Genomic DNA, 20,031 nt, shown 5'->3' with positions numbered 1-20,031 from the left:
GAATCTTCCTTCCCCTTCTGCTCCTCCATCACCTACCCCTCTACCCTTAACGTTATAAATTCCGGTTCGGTGACGATATTACCGGCGAACGTTAAAAATTTCCTGTAAAATACGACGCCCTGTTAAAAGTCGGATCTGAACTTCTTCGTGGCGATAAATCTACGGAAAATACCTGCCCTGTCGAAAACAACGCGCAGCTCGCGGTCATGAATCATTATTTACAAAATGCCGCGCAGCTCGAAAAATTCTCGAAACTCGGGGCTACATTTCCATCGGGGATACGTCCAAATATCGGAATCCTATTTTTCTTCTTTTTTTTTTTCGTCACCTACCCCCCTGCCCCTTCAATTATCGATCCCGAGAGCATTAACGATGTAACGACGTTTACGCGACCGAATCCACTTTTTCTTCTTTTTCTTTCTTTTTTTTCTTTTTTTTAAAGGAGAATTCTAATTCGCGCAGTTTTCAAATCGATGTTCGATTTAACGGGGATTTAGCATCGAACGATCGCTAAAGGGGTGCGTTTTCTGTACACAATTTTACGAAAAATTGATGCATCTGTTTTTTGAAAATTGAAAGTGAAATTGTACGATTTTTTTGTGAATAAAAAACGGAGATCTGAGTATGGTACATTCCCGATTATGTTTGTTTTAATACTTTTTTTTTTACATGAAAAATGACAGAAATAAAAGTAAACGTCACATTTATATATAGTTGTATTAGTAATAGTTTTCTTTGCAATCGGTCGTTAATTTTATTTTCCATCTTACTAAATTTCTAGGTGCTGGATTACGTATTATCGTTCATATTTTCGGATTAACCGGTTATTCGTTAATCCGGCCAGAGGCTATTCGTTAATCCGTGTCCCATAAAGGCTCCTATAAAGATCGAGTACAAGTCTACATTATTTATATTTACATCTATGACAATTCACTGTTTCGAGCAATTCGAAAAGAATGGAACGAGGTTTGTTACGTTACAACGTCGTCTAATGTTATTCAATTTGTTTAATTATCTTACGAAAAGTGTGTCTTCGTACAAATCGTAAACGAGTGGACGTGGCAATTTCTCGCAAAAGAAACTTCTGAAACATTGTAATTGCACAAAAGCAAGGTACGGCCAAAGGCTGTTTTCGAACCTAACCTCAAAGATACACGCACAAAATATATAAAACTCGAGTTCCGTTGGACGGAAGATCCGGCAGAAGTTAAATTAAACGGTGAAGGGTAGTGGATCCGGCGAACCGTTTAAATGTGGAGTAGGTCGAAGGGTACGTATTTCCGTAGAAAGGGAATTGTAATTACGAGAAGATATATTGGAGAACGAAGCCTGAAATTTAATTGTACGATCATAGGGAGCGGAGGGTGGGGATGACTATGAACGAGTGAGATTGGCATTAGTGGAGTGCTACGGGGGAGCGGGGCAGGGATCAGGTTGAAGAGGTGAGGAGACCAGGTACGAAGTGTCTAGTAGATAAGGCAACAAAGGTGAAAAATTCATCCATAAATCTTAATAGATTCCCTCCATCGATCTTCCGTTGGAAGTGAAGTAAGAATTTTATCGCATCCGCGGAATTACCTCTATAAATATTATGTATAAATTATGTAGACGACTAGCTGGTATATTTTAATACTGAATTCTTTGGTACAGCGAACCAAGACACGGTAACGAACTAATAGCGTTGCTACGATATTAAAGATTCTCACATTGTGATCGAGTGGAACGAGAAACCCGCGCGATTGGCTGTAATTTCTGCTCAGAATCAAAATTTCCTTAGAAAATTCCATCCTTGTTTTAATTGTACCGATTTTAGACTTTTTCAAAAAGAAATTTTATGCAAATACAAATGTATATACATAACTTAATGTATATATAAATATACATATTTCACTTCTCAGATAGTAGACGTGTCAGATAGAATTTCCTCTTGGAAAAAATATAACGATTTCTGTGAGTGGATCCATCGAAGGACCACACTTGATTAACGAACAATACATTACAAAAACAAGTAAATAAAATAACAGTTAATTTGCAAACTTCACGTACGAAAAATTTTCTCCTTCTTCTAACCTCTTCATTCGACGTGAAAAAACCGTGACACCCTGTATACGTGCCTTTACTCTAAATAAAAGATACGATAAACATTTGGTCAAAATCGTGTACTCCGTTTCGCAACAAATGTCCCATTTCTGTCTCACAATTCGGTCCGTCGTTCTCCCGTGACCTGTTCATCCCTCCCCCGTAGGTGGTGGTTTCTCCTCTCGACAACAAACAATCGAACAATGAGATTTCGGTCCGGTATCTCGAACGGGATACGATTCAATTTTCCATCCGCGGTGCTGCGATTCCGCTTACGGTTACGTCGCGAGTTTCCAGCTGACCCTGGCCGGAGTAATAAACTTTGCCACTGAATTTCCGTCGGTGATTAGTTTAATCGCGTCACGTGCTTCTCGAAACTTACGGAATGTCACGAACCAGGTAGGGAGGGGTATCCCGAGCCTTCCAGGTTTCTCCCTAACGACCGAAACCTGACTCGCCGCGTCTCGGGAGCCATTGCCTCGATTACCCCCTCGGAATTAATGTATGAATTAGTTAGACGCGGCGCCCCTTGCACGCGTTGCCCCAGATTTCGACCATCTCGAACTCCACCTAACCCCCTGCCCACCACCACGGCCCATTGACCTTTCGTGCGCGCGGTAGGGAAGGGTGGTGGTGGTGTAAAGGGGGTTGGATTGGTGGAGATCGCCAGAAATTCGCGGACCACGCGAAACCGCGGGAAACGACGAGAAGAAAAGTAGCTCGCCCGGCGATAAAGCCACGGCCCCGAGATCGATGGGGTCGTATTAATTATAACAACCCGGAAGAGCACTCCAAGTCCCGATCCTCACTCTTCCGGCCACTCGACCGCCTCTGTGGACGGAACGAAATTCGCCACGACGGCGGGAAAAAAATCCAAGGCGAGGGGGAGCCTCACTCGTTGACTCCGGTGCAAGTATCCGAGTGTCGTGCACAACACACCACCTCGAGTGGCGTGCGCGTGCTGGAACGAGGAGAGGCTTTCGTTTCGCCGTGTCTCGCTACGTTTCTATTTCTTTCGAATTAATTGGGCGTGATCGTTTTCTTTGCTGAGGTTAGGTGTGGGATATTTTTGTTAGGATGTTGACGATGATGGGCTAGGTTGGGGATGGTTGTGTCCCGATGATATCGAAATATGTGTAGAACAGTGTTTCTCAAGCCATGGAAATATGTTTCCTTAAAATTTTAGAATATTTATGTTTCTTTCGAATTAATTGGGCGTGATCGTTTTCTTTGCTGAGGTTAGGTCTGGGGATATTTTTGTTATGTGTGGATGTTGACGATTATGGGTTAGGTTGGGGATGGTTGTGTCCCGATGATATCGAAAATATCTGTAGAACAAGCTATGGAAATATATTTTTTTTAGAATTTTAGGGTATTTATGTTTCTTTCGAATTAATTGGGCGTAATCGTTTCCTTGCTGAGGTTAGGTGTGGGATATATTTGTTAGGATATTGACGATGATGGGCTAGGTTGGGGATGGTTGTGTCCCGATGATATCGAAATATGTGTAGAACAGTGTTTCTCAAGCCATGGAAATATGTTTCTTTAGAATTTTAGAATATTTATGTTTCTTTCGAATTAATTGGGCGTGATCGATTCTTTACTGAGGTTAGGTGCGGGATATTTTTGTTAGGATGTTGACGATAATGGGCTAGATTGGGGATGGTTGTGTCCCGATGATATCGAAAATATGTGTAGAACAGTGTTTCTCAAGCTATGGAAATATATTTTTTTAGAATTTTAGGATATTTGTTTCTTGCGAATTAATTGGGCGTGATCGTTTCCTTGCTGAGGTTAGGTCTGGGATATTTTTGTTAGGATGTTGACGATAATGGGCTAGATTGGGGATGGTTGTGTCCCGATGATATCGAAAATATGTGTAGAACAGTGTTTCTCAAGCTATGGAAATATATTTTTTTAGAATTTTAGAATATTTATGTTTCTTTCGAATTAATTGGGCGTGATCGTTTCCTTTCTGAGGTTAGGTGTGGGATATTTTTGTTAGGATGTTGACGATGATGGGCTAGGTTGGGAATGGTTGTGTCCCGATTATATCGAAAATATCTGTAGAACAGTGTTTTTCAAATCATGGAAATATATTTTTTTAGAATTTTAGAATATTTATGTTTCTTTCGAATTAATTGGGCGTGATCGTTTTCTTGGTTGAGGTTAGGTCTGGGATATTTTTGTTAGGTATGGATGTTAACGATTATGGGTTAGGTTGGGGATGGTTGTGTCCCGATGATATCGAAAATATCTGTAGAACAGTGTTTCTCAAGCCATGGAAATATATTTTTTTAGAATTTTAGGATATTTCTATTTTTTTTAAATTATGGAGGTTAGGTCTGGGATATTTTTGTCACGTGTTAGGTCTGAATGATGATGGTAGGTTAGGTTGGGAATGGTAATGTCCTAATGATATCGAAAATATTTGTAGAACAGTGTTTCTCAAGTCATGGAAATATATATATATTTAGGATTTTATTATATTTATGTTTCTTTCGAATTAATTGAACGTGATTGTCGTATTGTAGGTATGGAATATTTTTGTTAGGTCTGGATGTTGACGATGATAGGTTAGGTTGGGAATAGTAGTGCCCTAATGATATCACAAACATCTGTAGAATAATGCTTCTCAACCCATGGAAATACTATACGTTTTTAGAATGTTATTATATTGCTATTTCTTTCGAATTAATTGGACGTGATTATCAACTGGTATCAATTTGTTTCCCTATGGAAATTAGGTATAGAATATTTTTGTCGTGTATTAGGTTTAGATGATGATGACAGGTTAGATTGGGGATGATTATGTAACCATAATACCGGAAATAGAGAATCAAGTGACTAAATGTAAAGTTAATTCCTGTATTCAAGTGATAATTTTTACCACTGATTCAAGAACGAGACGTTCGTGGTAAAAATCATTACCTACCTCGCTTTCAAGTGAATTAAATAATGGCACCTGAAAGCGAGCATTACTATAAGTCGAAACACGCAATAAAACTGCTCCGTTATATTTATTAATATTGATAGGTATCGATTCTCAAATTTTGTGTTATGATGCTGAACGAGAATTGAAGTAAGTTCCAGTATTAATAAAATGTATTTGTTGAAATTCTTGTAGCATTGCTCGAATTCAAACAACCAGACACCAATTATCGTGACTTTGAGACAACTATATAATCTACTATCAAAGCTGTAATGGAACAGTTTTATGCAACGGAGATATTTATCCAGATTTATCTAAAAAGAGCAATCTAGATTATCCGGATTATCTGGTTATTACTAAAATAACCTCGATTAAACTTTTATCCAGATAACCTGGATAGATATCTTCACTACATAAAACTGTTTCATTCATTGTAATAACTCTTTCGAACAACCATTATTCGTTATTTACAGCATTTGTCCAAAACGGATAAAAGATAATTCGAATAAAAGTTCATTCGAATAAGAACTTATTCGTGTATAATAGATTAACGAATAAATAATTATTCGATAATTTTGTTTCAATTCACGTCTGTATTTTTTTTTTTTATCTGTGCGCATAGTGCTTCGTTTAACTTATTTTCAGCCTCGTGGCCTTCAGAAGAACGTGATGGATATCCATTTCACATATCAACGTTCTCTTAAGTACTGTATCACTGCATGCGTTGGTACATACGTGGAATTTTGTTCGTGTGCGTAACGTATGGAGTTCGTGTTTTCGGATAAGAACTTTTAATGTGTTTGCTGACATATTTCGAAAAAAAAGTGCGGTTGATAGATCTGTCCATAACAGTTGTCGTATATAAGGCGTGGATCGATATATTGGCTGGTGACATTGAAAGGGTTAAGGCATAGAAGAATCGTCCATGAGAGATTTTGTCCACTGGTCTGCGTCCTTGTTTCGTTTCTGTTGTCTTGTGAATTGCAATTGAATTGATATCGAGCTTTATTTAATTTTTCTATACATCCATGTGACAGTCGTACGTCTCAGTAAACCACCAAACTGTTCGTAAACGTATCTTTGATTCGAGTACACAAAGTATATTAATTTCAAATACAAATATATCAATTGCATCTAAACACAGTCTCTATTCTATTACAAGGTTTTAGTTGAGTCCTATTCAATGCTTGAACAGGTAAAGGTAACAACAAACTTATTTTCTAATGAAAAGAAAATATAGTAGTGTTTGATTATTAAAGCAAAAAAGATAAACGTGTTTCAAGCTATGTTGAAGGCTCCCTTCGGGATAATATCAAATTTAAATGCAAAATATACCAATGCAATTCAAAGTATACGTACATACATTATGAACTGAAGCAAAAATCATCTGATTAAGAAGAAGAGACACATACGAACTTCTAAAAGAGAATTTAATCATATCACTGGTGATACAGAGACCTGAAAAATCTAATCTATGCAACATTATTGTAAATGATTAATATCTATCGATAAGATTCTAGTACAAATTTAATTTTTAGTCCTTCGAGTGGGAAAATTGTATTTTCACACGTTTCTTATTCTCGAAATAGCTATACCAATAATAATTAATATTATTAAATTTATTAATATTATCTATTTGTGCATCTCTATGATAACGAGACGTTATTCGTGAAAGAACTTAAAATAAAACCAATTAAAATAAACTGAAAAGGAAACTTCAAACTTAAAGAAAGGAAATCTAATCGTTAGGATTTTTATAAATTAAAAGTGTTAGAGGAATCTAATGGAAACGTTATTTCATTGAAATATCTAACATTGTGAAATTGATGTTGCACTTAGAAGATGGGGAAGTTGAGTTCGATAAGAACATAGTGATCAAACCTATCTAATCGATCACCTTTAAGTACACCGCGTTGGCTTGTTCGCTGCAACAGCGTGCATTGGTGTGCGTCGGAAGAAGGGGCGAGAAGTGAACTTCGAGTTGTGTTACGAGGGATAGGGGGGGGGTGAGAGGGAGCGCAGAGGGTGGAAATGGCGCGGTCTTAAAGTGATATGTGAAAGCTCTGAAAGGGGGTTGCATTTCGCTCGAAATTCTTGAGGCATGTCTGTTTGTCCTGCGACGAGGTTTGCGGTTTGATTTCGAATCGATTCGTACGAAACGTAGGATTGCGAAAAGTTGACTCGGATTACACATAGAACGTTCGCGCCAATTTTTTTTTTTGCTTTTTTCTTTTTCATAGATTCGTTTACCAAGCGTCGTCATTGGTAAAAATATTGCGCGCGAATGTTGTTGCGTCACCGTTGATAGAATTTTCTTTAATTTCACGTCGAAAGAACGCGTCGAGACTTTTGTCACGTTCACCTGTGAGGGTAGTCTAACGCCTTTGAGACTGTTTACGAAACATGAAAGATCTCGAGGCAAGAAATAATCTCGTGTCCCGGTATTAATTCATTTCTAAATAAGCGTCGGATCTTTTTAATTAAACCGCGCGGGCTTTTAATTAAAGCGCATATTCATTGACATGGACGACACGGGAGGAGGGAGTGGGTGCTGGAAATGGGGAGGGGGAGAGTGTAGATGTCTTGAAATTTCTATTCATCGTCGAAAAAAATTCTGAAGAAAGTGTGAGAAAGAAGACGCGAAACTTCAGCCCTGAAAGCGCGTAATTTAAACGCTCGTGAATATTCAGGAATTTCTCCGACCGGTGAAGTTACGGGTTCAATATTTAATGCAGATACTCGTAAATTTTATACAATAATCCCGAACCGTGCCAACATTTCGGTTACATTTGCCACGATACCTTGTATTGCATTCGTTTCGTGGAATTTTCCAATTTCACGCAGGTCCCAATTTTTCTAACAATAGTGTTTCCTTTTACTGGTGTTAATGCACTGTCACGTGAATGGAAATAAAAACAGAGAAATATTCCGAGTGTGTGGACGAACAAACAATGTTTTGCATATCGTGGAATCCCTGTCAACCTGCTGTCTGTGATACAGTCGACAGGAGTGTCAGACAACCGAAGGATATTTACATACAACGAACTTCTAGAAAGAACGATTCCGAAGGAGGGATAAAGTCGGGGGAAAATAATGTATAAGTACGGATGACTAAAATTAGATATAAAGAGAATAATTATACTGCTCTTTGTGGCGCAAGTGGAAAGGAATAAAATTCGATAGAACTCTCCGTCAATCGGTTGCAAGTGAAATAAGTAGGTGTAGTGTCAGACAAGTGAGAAATATGCACGATGAGCTTTTGCTGAAAAGTTATGCTAATTTTAAACGAAGAAAATAGAGACACGGATGGATAAAATTAGACGTAAATCGAGCAATTGTATTACTTGTTACATCCATGTGCAAAATAGTGAAAAGTAGGTATACTGTCGAATAAGAGAAGAACGTGTCGATAAGCTTTTAGTAATAACTACTCGTTTTAAAGGAACGAGGAAATAAAGACAGAAATGGCTAAAATTAAGGGTAAACCGAGCAATTGTACTAATACAATTACTAATACAATACAATTAATGCAAATGTACAATTACACGTATGTGCAAAAGAGTGAAATTCGATGGACGACATTTCGAGAAAAAACATAGAGAGTTTCCAGTGTAGAAAGGACAGACATAAATCGTAGTTTGTCTTTATCCATTTTTCATATCCGATATTTCATCGAGTAAGGCTGGGACAAGTCGAAATTGCGGCGAAAAGTTTGGAAAGCGAGTCCCACGAGACGCGATCGAACAGAGTCATCGAAACTGTTCAACGAAAACGCTGCCTGTAGAACTTCTATTCTCCGACGGAGCACTTTGTAAACAATTAAAAAAAGAAAAGAAAGAAGAAATTGATAGGAAAAACAAATCTGCTAAATTTTGTTAGAAAATTTCGAAATGACGTCACGTCACCCGAAACGGTGGAAGAAATGTACTTTGTTGTTTTATAAATAAAACAACGAAGAAATTTGAGCATGCAAATTTGTATTTAATTTCCTTCTCGAATTTCTATATCGATTCCAAGTTGAGCATCGGATTCCAACCTCGTCTCGAAAGTTTCTCGAAATAAAAAAATTCCCGTGCTATAACGAGATTAACGCAAATTATATATCCTCGTTTTTTTTTTTTTTATTTAAATTTATTCAACGACTAAATATTTTTTTTACCAGCTCGCGCAAATTGGCTTTACGTGATTGGCCGTAACTTTTACAAGAATCGAAATTTGTTAGTAAAATTTCGCAGGATTGTAGTTTAGTATACTTTTGGATAATAAACAAATATTTCACAAAATATTAAAGCTACAGAAATGTTCGAAAAATTCAATATTGCTCTTCCGTTATTTTCTATAAGGAACATCAATATTAGTAGTAACCTAACATAGTCTCCCTAATTAATACAATTATACACTTCCTAACTCCATTTTATCACTATCTCATTGAACCTTCTCGATTTAATCTATTATTTGAATAGATTCATAATTTTAGAATAGTATAGGTTTAGAAAACGTAGCTTTAAGAGAACACAGTTTCAAGGATCGTGCCCGGAAAAGGGCAATAAAAGAGAAAGCGTTAGTTGACAAGGGTCGAAGCCTGGCTCAACGAAAAGTTGGTTGACGACAGGCTGCCTGTCGATGCGTTGGCAAAGTTTGGCGAACGAATGAGGGTGCAGAGAAATATATGATGGGAGTGAGTAAAAGCGGATAAGGACCTTTTCTTTTTCAGGAGAAAAACAGTGTTGAGACGACAGTGTTGTATAGGGTCGTGTCATAGTTGCGTTATATAGAGTCTTGTCAAAGTAACGTTGTATAGAGTCGTGTCATGGTTACATTATATAGAGTCGTGTCAAAGTTACGTTCTATAGAGTCGTGTCATAATTACGTTGTATAGAGTCCTGTCATGATTACATTGTATAGAGTCGTGTCATGATCACATTGTATAGAGTCGTGTCAAAGTTACGTTGTATAGAGTCGTGTCATAATTACGTTGTATAGAATCGTGTCAAAGTTACGTTGTATAGAGTCGTGTTATAATTACGTTGTATAGAGTCCTGTCATGACTACATTGTATAGAGTCCTGTCATGATTACATTGTATAGAGTCGTGTCATGATTACATTGTATAGAGTCGTGTCATGATTACATTGTATAGAGTCCTGTCATGATTACATTTTATAGAGTCCTGTCATGATTACATTGTATAGAGTCGTGTCATGATCACATTGTATAGAGTCGTGTCAAAGTTACGTTGTATAGAATCGTATCAAAGTTACGTTATATAGAGTAGTGTCATGGTTAAATTATATAGAGTCGTGTCAAACTTACGTTGTATAGAGTCGTGTCAAAATTACGTTGTATAGAATCGTGTCAAAGTTATGTTATATAGAGCTGTGTTATGGTTACGTTTTATTGAGTCGTGTCATGATTACATTATATAAAGTCGTGTCATGATTACATTGTATAGAGTTGTGTCATGATTACATCATATAGAGTCGTGTCAAAGTTACATTGTATAGAGTCGTGTCATGATTACATTGTATAGAGTCGTGTCATGATTACATTGTATAGAGTCGTGTCATGATTATATTGTATAGAGTCGTGTCATGATTACATTATATAGAGTCGTGTCATGATTACATTGTATAGAGTCGTGTCAAAGTTACATTGTATAGAGTCGTGTCATAGTTACGTTGCACAGAGTCGTGTCAACAACCTAATATTCCTCGCTCTTGCAGTACCAGAATTTTCTGTTCCCACTCGAGCCTGATTAGAAAGGAGGCCTAGAATATGATGTCTTTGGTCCTGCCTGTGAACGGATCTACATTAGTGTAAACATTTTGGCGCCGACCTGTCGCTTCCCAAAAATTCTTTCCCTGTATAATTAATCTCCTAACAAATAAGTCTCTCCGTAGTACACAAAGAAGAACCGATTCTAATACCACCTCCTACCGTGACAAACTATCCCACACTCTTCCAGCCCCTCGAGCCTAACTGGTGCAATAAACAACTACCGTTTACGGCTTTCGCGATACCGGTTCGAGCGATGAAAAACGTAGAATAATGTTTTAATCGTAACAGCGATTCGCAACGCTGATTAATCATCAAGAATAAAGGCTCTGAGACGTCCGCGTGGGATCGCGTGGAAGCCAACGTACCGGCGACCCCACTCGCGTTCTTGAGCGCGCAAGAGTGCGACGCGAAGAACACCACGAGAGGGTGGAAAACGAGGGGCGAGAGAAGCAGCAACGTTTCTGGAGGGAGGTAACCGAGGACCTCGCCGAACGGCGACCAGAGGGCGCTGGATTTCCAACAACATGGCCGTCTAACACCGACACCCCGTGCAAGCCTCCACGTAGCTGACCAGCCGGATTTCGAGGAAGCACTCAAGTACCAACGACGACACCGAGGACCGCCCGACGCTCGTGAGTAACCTCACATTTTTAACCGTACGTCCATCGTTTGCATCGCGAACGATCCTCGAAACACACCGGGCAATAGCTATCTCGAGACTCGATCTGCGTGCTTTGTCCGGCAAAGGAAACGCACCCATCTCGCGTGTGTCTACGCCACCTTGCGCGCTGGTGTGCGTTGACATTGGCGATCAATAGAGCCGATGGCTGGCGATGGGCTCGATCCTCGACTCGGAATCCTTGATCGATGAGCTAACCGACAATCGACGTGCACGAGAACCTGCGACAGAGGTTTTTTTTTTTTGTTCAACCGACACAGATTGATTTCAACAACGCGCTTCGTGTGCAGGTATTTTCTTTTTTTTTTTTTATAGCTGAATTAGGGAGATGCGGGGGATAACGATGCAGCTGAATGTTCGCGGTAGGTAACGCGCTACCTGCGAGGTGTGTAATTTTTTTTACCAATCGATCGCTATCGGGAACCATCTTGAATTTGTTTACATATTAAACGGGCGTCGTAGGTTTTCTCCACGAGTTTCAACATTTTCTTCGCGGAGAATTTTTTGTATTTTCTGGGTGGTAATCGTGGTCGTTGGTTCATCGATGTTTAAATTTATCGAGATTTGTGTCGATAGTGGGGAATTTTCGGTTTTCACGAAGAGCGAATTGGGGAGGTATTTAGAAGGAAATAATTGAAAATAGTTTGTTCAGGTATGTGTATCTAGGAGTTTTTATTGTAGAGAATGATTAATATTTCGAGCTATTTCTGTAGATGTACTATACTCTTTGAATTTGATAAACGTGTCGAGTTGGAAAGATATTTAAATTGAGAAAAAATATTCACGTGTGTGTGTGCACGCAGGAGATAGCAAACCGAAGTTTAGTGTCATTTGTATTTTCATAAATATTCGTAATTTGTACTCTCAAAGCTCCCGATCGTTTCAGACATCCCTCCAACTGTTGATCCTGTTTTCATTCTCGACCAATTTACACCGATGCCCGCAAGCGACTGAACTATAGTTCGAGAACTAAATGTTTACTGACCCTCGTTTGTACGAACTTCTTTCCCCTGACTTTGTACACTAGGTTGTTCAATGAGTTTTGTCGTTTTTTCCATTGTAAAAGAATTCTACGACGCTTCAACTTTGTTTACTTCGAACAACTGTAAATATACAAACGAACCGACAGATCTACATGAAACTTCGAACATATTCATCAAACAGTAGTACAATCTTTAGAAAAATAAAACAACAAACCTAATACCTTAATTTCTTATCAAACGACATAATTTATCGAGCAACCTATTACCTTCATATACTCCAAAAAAATTTTCCAAAGACACAATTATTTTTCACGATAAAAAATAAAATATATCTTACCATTCGTAAATTTTTTTTACGTAAATTTTTCTTTCGTTTAAAATTTTTGAAAAGTGAACATTTTTTTTTTACTTCTATTTGCACGTTTGGTACAAACACCAAATGGTTTCGTCGTCGATTATTAAGCTCTCTTATCTGTCTTTGCCATCTCGGAAAAAAATGTGTGTTCAATAAACAATTTAACAATCCATCACTACCTTCAGTTTCGGTGACACGTGTGAGTGTTCTGCCTGTCATCGAGACCCTCGTTTCGGTCGATCAACCCCCTGTACTCCCACCCCAACTTGTATCCTGTAAACGTTTGTGCGTCGTTGACTTTTTCCACTGACCCAACGAGAAAGAAAAAGGTTCGGCGATAATTTCTCCATTCTTCACGGTGTTCTTATGTCTCGTTATCGCTGCACGATTTTGTTAAAGCAATTTTGAACGAAACGACCCTTGCGTCAGAAATGTTTATTCACGTCCACGTTTTTTACTCCCAATAAATGGGGTTTTGATTTCTCTTCGTATCGTTTTCGTTGTCCAGTAACTCCGAAAGTGACTCGAACGAACAGTCTCGATAAATTGAATTTATTACATATATAATTCAATTTCTTACATCGATCTACATTGCACTGATACGAAAAAGAAATATCGATTTTGCTAGCATTATTTACTACCAACTCGATTCTCCAGGAACAAGAAATATATTTCTGCTGATTTAAACTGGAATTATTCGAATGTACAGTGGTATTTTTAAATTTATAGTACAACAAAGTTGTAAATAAGAAATTAGTTTGCAAACGTTGCTGTACATCGGTTCTCTTCCCATTTGAAACTAATCTTAAGAAATACATTTCTACGAGCTTGAACTGGAATTATTCGAATGTACAGTGTAATTTGAAAATTTAAAAAGAATGTCAAATTTGTAAATAAAAAATTAATTTATAAACCTACGAAATTATTCGTGGTTAACAGGTTGCAAATACAACGTGTTTACAAACGAATATCTCGTGTTGAACAGCAGAATAATTCTAAAATATTCAATTTTAAATCGTGTTGAATATCAGAATAATTCTAAAATATCCAATTTTAAATTGTCCCGAGTAACAATTCCGTTAAATGTTGGGTTTCTGTATACGATTTACGGTAAGTTTGTATCGCTAACATCGCGAACATCGTTGTCCAGGAAACAGCTGTTCGTTCGAGCTTCGACGTGATATTAATCTGGCTCTTAATTAGATGGTACTGTGCGTTCAATTAGTAGAACTAATCCAATTCCTTCTCGTAACCAATTTTGCTCCCTCGCACATGTTACACACGTTCAGACATCGAGAAATATTGGCGACATGAGTACTACTATTCAACTATTAAGCTCGTAGTTTGCCCAATCAGAAATTCACAATACCACTGTTTCGATATATTCGAGAACCTGTTCCAATTTATTATTTCAAAGCAAGCGGTATACGATTCAATAAACCGTTAATACTTTACTCCTTTTTTCTGCTGTCGATTACAAACCAGGATTAAATTACAATTGAAGGAAACAAGTACACTTTCTCTGGTTTTATGAGCAATCTCCCCAAACAATATCGTACACATAATAAATAACAATATGAGAATTACTTACGAAAAAAAAGAGAAAGCTTATTTTCTGTAATATTTCTAATTAATGTATACAATGAAATTCATTAGTCGCAAAAAATAACTAAATCGTCAATTTCACCAAAAATAATTAAATCGTCAATTTCGCAAAAAAAATGATTGAGTCGTCAATTTCACCAAAAATAATTAAATCGTCAATTTCACCAAAAATAATTAAATCGTCAATTTCGCAAAAAATAACTAAATCGTCAATTTCGCAAAAATTTCGGATCAATTTGTGCGATAATAATTCTCAAGATTCGTATCTTGAAATTACAGTGCATTGCTACAACGATTTGCAGAAATTGCTAGAAAATTTTAATCAATACCCACCGTTAATTTCCAAGTACTCGAGTCAATAAGAAAGTCAGCCATGAGCATTGTACGATTGGAAGATGTTCGTTTCGTGTGTTTGATGGAACTGTTTGACATTTCACGCTATTGTTCACGGATTGATTCGCGTTGCAAGGAACTTCGACGATGCTACTTCGGTGCATCGAATGCTTCGTAATCCCCGTGCCAGTTGCATCCATCAACAGGTGCGCAAAAGTGTGCGCACGCTGTTCAATAAGCGCTTCTTGTAAATTACAACGTTGAATTTTCCAGCACGCTCGCGTGATTCATCCGCGTATTCGACCGGTCGTTTATTTGCAATAGTCTTTATCCTTGATAAAGCGAAACGATCCACCATCGTTCGACGAAATTTATTTCCCCACGCGGTGCAAATTTATCGAGAAAACTTACGAATTCCCCGAGGAACCATAAACGAAACTTATTCCGTAAATTATAACGCGTGTGTATCTTGCAACTGGAAGATACTTAAAAATACCACTTCCGTAACTCCGTGAACGCTAATTGCAATCAAAGTTGTAATTTCGTCGAATATTGTCCGTATCTCGAAGAACAATTCCATGAATACATTAATTAAGAATTGGAATCGAAGAATACGAAATCGTACATTTTAACGAGTACTTTTTATTCTTGAGAATTTTTTTTTTTTAATACCGAGGATTATTAACTTTTCATTAAGGTGGCCGCTGTTCGCACGCTCCGCCACCTAGGCACTTGATTTTGCATTAAGTATGCAACGAATAAGATTTCGTTTAATTTCTTCTTTATTAGAGATGGTAGAGGGAAGCTTGTTTAATATTTTTTATGTGGAATTCAATGCTCTTTGAGATTTATTTAATACGTTCCTTTTTCAAAATTTATTAAACGGATTATATTTGTAAAGGAAGACGGAAAGCTGGAAGAGATAACCATCGTTACGCGTCGACTTTGCCGGGGAGAATATGAAACTTGAATATAATGTTTCGTTAAAATCCATTTAGCCGTTTAGATGCAATCGTGTTAAAAAATATCCACACGTATACACGCGTACGTGAGTATCCCTATGCAAGCAAAATTTTTGTTTCGAGAGTCAAAAAGCGGAGCGGTTTCCAAACATGTTTTCACGCAAAACAAACATTTCAACATTTATCTACGTTACAATTAGTGTTTCTTCTGTCTCGAAAATTTTTCGAGAAATTTTAAAAATTTCTTGTTTCTCGTTTCTCGAGAAACTGAGTCCATTGTTATAAATCTCATTTATTTTCGAAAGTGAGTTTTTAGTTTCAAATGTTAAGTAAACTTGTCGAGAAATACAATTATAATGATGATTCTCCTGAAAATATCAAAACACTTTCAAATTCTCAATCCAAAGAATTACCATTAAGAGAAAAAAAACAATTAAAGTTAGCAATTGCTAATAATTTTCAAAAAAATCAGCCTTCATTCAAGAGAAGACAAATTTCGGACTTTAAAGACGGAATTTTATATTTTTGAATCCGGTGGAAAAAAAACATCCAATTTACGGAAACTTCTGAACGTTCGATTAAACAACACACAAATTTCGTTACAAAAGAAAGCAGTAGATTGGCAGATAAATCTAGTACCAAAATATCAAAATAATTGTACTTTACAAACTTTTCCTTCAACTAAATAAATTTACAAATAATTTCACTCGAGAATCCTCGACAATCCTCACCAACTGTACTCCAATTTCTCATATTCTCAAGAAACGAAAAATGTCTCGAGAAATGGAAACCACCAATTGCAATATTTATCACGCCTACAGGTCTGAAAGTAAAAATCTCTCGTGATCGAAGAAAGTGGACCATTCCTTTCTAAAATATGCAATATCACGTTTGTTTTCGATAAACTCGCTCATCGACGAGACGATGAAAAAAAAGAAAAGATTCTTACGTGTTAACTGTTTAACCGAGCGATTTCTGTTCGTCCTTTTCCGCGAGGCGTAAAACCGAGCAGCGGAAAAGGGAGTGGCTGGTATCCGACACGAGTCAGAAGTTTGTTTGGTGGTTTAGGGTTACTCATTGACGCGAACACGAGCCGACTGGAGCCGAGATTGATGCCGTGGGCCCGAAGTTTCCCGCTCGAGTAGGGACCAACGCCCCGAAGTCCTTCCCGGAGCAACGAAATTCGACTTCGGAGGCCTCGGCGTCCCTATCGTTCGACACCGGCTGAGATATCGAATATCTCCGTTAAACGTATCCCGGTGTCGACGTATATCGACGCCAGCCGCATTTTCCGTGAAAGGTTAGCTTATTTTTCACGCGTGAAACAAGACCGCGCGATCCGAATCGTTTCTCGAGTAACTCGCCCGCGGAACACTTTCCTCTACTCGATATTTATGGACTACCCCTGCGATCGTTTCCACGATTCATTTCCAGAGAAATGTACGATCAATTCACCGGGGGATATTTTTTCACTAACTGCTTCGAACACGGGAAGTAAATACCGAGTAGGGAATGATTTGTCGGCACAGAACGGATGTAGTAGAGTAGTTTGAGAAGGGGAGAATTTCTTGTGAAAAAAAATTAATAAATAGAGGATCTGGAATAATATTTCTCGTTAGGAGCTTTTGTTTTCCAGAAATATCGACTTTGAATATTTTCCAGGCACGTGTACCGTTGAATACGATTTTACCAGGATGGCTGATCATTGCTCGTTGTATCTACTGGTATCGGTGTGTCCATAGAGGTAGAGTAGTTTGAAAAGGGGAGAATTTCTTGTGAAAAAAAATTAATAAATAGAGGATCTGGAATAATATTTTTCGTTAGGAGCTTTTGTTTTTCAGAAAATTCGACTTTGAATATTTTACCAGGATGGCTGATCAATGCTCGTTGTATCTACTGGTATCGGTGTGTCCATAGAGGTAGAGTAGTTTGAAAAGGGGAGAATTTCTTGTGAAAAAAAATTAATAAATAGAGGATCTGGAATAATATTTTTCGTTAGGAGCTTTTGTTTTCCAGAAAAATCGACTTTGAATATTTTCCGGGCACGTGTAACGTTGAATACGATTTTACTAGAATGGCTGATCATTGCTCGTTGTATCTACTGGTATCGGTGTGTCCATAGAGGTAGAGTAGTTTGAGAAGTGGAGAATTTCTTGTAAAACAAAAATTAATAAATAGAGGACGTGGAATAATATTTTTCGTTAGGAACTTTTGTTTTCCAGAAAAATCGACTTTGAATATTTTCCGGGCACGTGCACCGTTGAATACGATTTTACCAGGATGGCTGATCAATGCTCGTTGAATCTACTGGTATCGATGTGTGTATATACTGATGGTGGTATTATACTATTATACTATTGCATTTCGTTGATTGCGTTACTTTCTGTTCGATTAAAACGCGTTAGAATAGATAATAGTGACACAGGTAAAAATGATAAAATGTTAATAATTACGCGTTATAGCTAATTAGTAATTTATGAGTAATTAAATAGCAGATTGTGGAAGACAGAGATCGATTCTTAAAAAATATAGGAAACACGAACAATGTAAAAATAGAACGGTAATTAAGACAGTGAATTCCTGGAGAATACATATGGTATTAAATAAACCGACCTTCAATTTCGAAGTGAAAGGTCACATTATTGTGCAGCTCTGAATGCATATTCATGTCGGCCGCAACGCGCACGAGAGGAAAAATATGCGCTTCCGTGTAAATAAATATGGGTCGCTTTAAACACTCGGAAAGAACTGACATTGAAAAAAAAAAAAGGGAAAGAAGAAAAAAAACGAAACACTGTTTCTCAAAGCACGGCACGTTCTTTAAAACCGTTCCAATTACGCGTTAAAGATTATTCGTTTTACAATCGGAAACGATCGTGGTTAAATTCTCGTAACAGTGTTTTCAGTTGCAGCTCCGCTACTTCGATTAAAATGTAACTTCCCGCGATCATTTCCAAAGGTGGTCTTATTATAAACGGAACACACCTGTAAAAATTGTTCCTCGATTCAATAACGGAAATTGACCTCCGGAGCGAAACGAACAAACATTCCCAGAGAACATTTTCCAAAGGAATTTTCAAAGCGCTCCGTTGGGTATCGTTGTGCTCGTGGAAGGAAAAATATTTACTCGGTCTCTCAAGGGGCAAAGAAATTAACATAAACATCGTACGTCGAGATAGAAATTATATTTTTTCCCCGTAACCTTTCGAAGATATTGAACACGGTAGCGAAGATGCGAGTAGTAACGTCCCGAATCGGGTCAGACACACAGAAGCTTTCATTCGGCCGACTTTCGAGCAACGGGGTTAACTCCTTACCGTCTAGTATTTTGACGAGTCAGACTCGTGATTAAAATTTTCCACCGAACACGAATATCGCGAGTCAGACTCGTGGATTCGAATACAATACGAATCACACGTGAATATCGAGAGTCTCATTCATGGAAAGAAGATCGAGCCACATCTACTCAAAATAGTGTAATTTTAACACATTTCGGCTGGTATTCCAACTACTTCCGCGTATCACCTTGGCTCGTTCAGTGCACGTCGTTTTTATTAACAAATTTCATATTTTAGAAAATTTTCAAACGCCTCTGTACGTTCGAATAATTCCAATTGAAACTGACAGAAGTATATTTCTTACGAATAGTTTCGTACGTTACAAATGGGAAGAAAATCGATTCACCAGAATGTTTGCAAACTAATTTTCTATTTATAACTCTCGTGCATTCTAAACTTTGAAATACCACGTTTAAATAATTCGTGATCAAAATTTTCGACCACACGTGAATCTTTCGAATCTGACTCGTGGACTCAAATACAAACTACACTTGAACATCAAGAGTCTGATTTATGGAAAGAAGATTGGTCCACATCAACTCAAAATAGTGTAATATTTCGCATTTCGGCGAAATGACATTTGTATTTACAAATTTCGTATTTTAAAAAATTTTCAAACGCCTCTGTACGTTCGAATAATTCCAATTGAAACTGACAGAAGTATATTTCTTACGAATAGTTTCGTACGTTACAAATGGGAAGAAAATCGATTCACCAGAATGTTTGCAAACTAATTTTCTATTTATAACTCTCGTGCATTCTAAACTTTGAAATACCACGTTTAAATAATTCGTGATCAAAATTTTCGACCACACGTGAATCTTTCGAATCTGACTCGTGGACTCAAATACAAACTACACTTGAACATCAAGAGTCTGATTTATGGAAAGAAGATTGGTCCACATCAACTCAAAATAGTGTAATATCTCGCATTTCGGCGAAATGACATTTGTATTTACAAATTTCGTATTTTAAAAAATTTTCAAAC

The 20,031-nt window shown here is 37.5% G+C and overlaps 1 protein-coding gene across 2 annotated transcripts in view; it reads left to right on the top strand.

The window, feature by feature from the left end:
- Nucleotides 1–11,120: 11,120 nt before the first annotated feature.
- LOC143146862 (uncharacterized) overlaps nt 11,121–20,031 on the top strand; it is a 31,220-nt gene continuing 22,309 nt past the window's right edge. For both annotated transcript variants that reach the window (XM_076311571.1, XM_076311570.1), the window contains exon 1: nt 11,121–11,420. The gene's annotated coding sequence lies outside the window, so the exon portion shown is untranslated. The remainder of the gene's footprint in view (nt 11,421–20,031) is intronic.

The sequence above is a fragment of the Ptiloglossa arizonensis genome, chromosome 5 (genome assembly GCF_051014685.1).
Source record: "Ptiloglossa arizonensis isolate GNS036 chromosome 5, iyPtiAriz1_principal, whole genome shotgun sequence".
Taxonomy (NCBI): domain Eukaryota; kingdom Metazoa; phylum Arthropoda; class Insecta; order Hymenoptera; family Colletidae; genus Ptiloglossa; species Ptiloglossa arizonensis.
Note: the sequence above shows the minus strand (reverse complement) of the source record. Positions and strands in the feature narration are given on the sequence as shown.